A 1,384-nucleotide genomic window follows, 5' to 3' on the forward strand; every position below is an offset into this window, starting at 1 on the left:
TGATTGCTGGAAAGCTCAGCTTGAAACTTAACTTTGGATTCATTAGCCAAAAATGGTTACTGAATGATCCCTCTGGGAATTCTCATTGAAGTGATTCACAGGTTCCCTGTAGGTCATTTGTAATTATTATATATGACATCATTATTGTTACTACTACTACTACCACTACTACTACTATATGGTCAATGGAAATTTAAAATTACCTAAATATGTGACTTTTATTTGCTCAATTTTTAGTAACTTTATTAACTTTAGTAACTTTATTATGTGACAAAGTGTGACTTTCTTTAATTTATTTAAATACATTAAAATTTTAATGTATTTAAATTCAAATTAGTTAACATACTGCGTACTATTGGTTTCAATAGAACCCAGTGAGTTATCACTTGCATATAACACCCAGTACTCATCCCAACAAGTGTCCCCCTTAATGCCCATCACCCATTTAGTCCATGCCCCACAACTGCCCTCTGGCAACCCTCAGTTTATTCTCTGTATGTAAGAGTCTCTTATGGTTTGCCTCCCTCTCTGTTTTTATCCTCTCCTTCCCTTCACCTATGTTCACCTGGTTTATTTCTTAAATTCCACATGAGTGAAGTCATACAATATTTCTCTGATTCCCCTTAGAATACCCTCTAGTTCCATCACATTGTTGCAAATGGCAAGTCTTCATTCTTTTTGACTGCCAGACAATATTCTCGTGTGTGTGTGTGTGTGTGTGTGTGTGTGTGTGTGCGCGCGCGCACACACACACGCGCGCATTCTACATCTTCTTTTTCCTTTTATCCGTCATTGGATGTTTGGGCTTCTTCCATGATTTAGCTATTGTTGATAGTACTGCTATAAACATAAGGGTGCATGTGACTCTTCCAGTCAGCATTGTTTTCCTTTTCATTTAACAAACTTGGGATTTATAGGGCTTCTAGCATTTGCAGTTGATGGAGCATTTTGCCAAATATGCTCCATACTTTTTTAGTTTGGAACATTTTCATTCATTATCTTACACACTGCCCTATTTTCACATATATTACCTTATTCTCTCTTCCTTCTTTGTAATTCCATGTACATGTATGCTATCCTTCCCATTCTGTGCATTCGGTATTTATACTCTCTTGTTTTTTTCTTTATTCTTTCTGTACCTTACTGAATATATTTTCTTCTTACCTAACTTCTAAGTCATTAGTACACTCCTCCACACTAATATCCTTTAAACTTACTCATTAAAATCTTAGTTTCATCCATTGAATTTTCTAGAATTTTCACTTCATTTTTTTATAATTTTCAGAACTATTATGCCAAAATGCTCCATAAATATTTTAAGTTTATTTTAAGTTATTTTAAGTGCCTGGGTCTGTTTCTACTGTCTTTAGTTTTTATCTCCTCA

The sequence above is a fragment of the Suricata suricatta genome, chromosome 10 (assembly GCF_006229205.1).
Source record: "Suricata suricatta isolate VVHF042 chromosome 10, meerkat_22Aug2017_6uvM2_HiC, whole genome shotgun sequence".
Lineage (NCBI taxonomy): Eukaryota > Metazoa > Chordata > Mammalia > Carnivora > Herpestidae > Suricata > Suricata suricatta.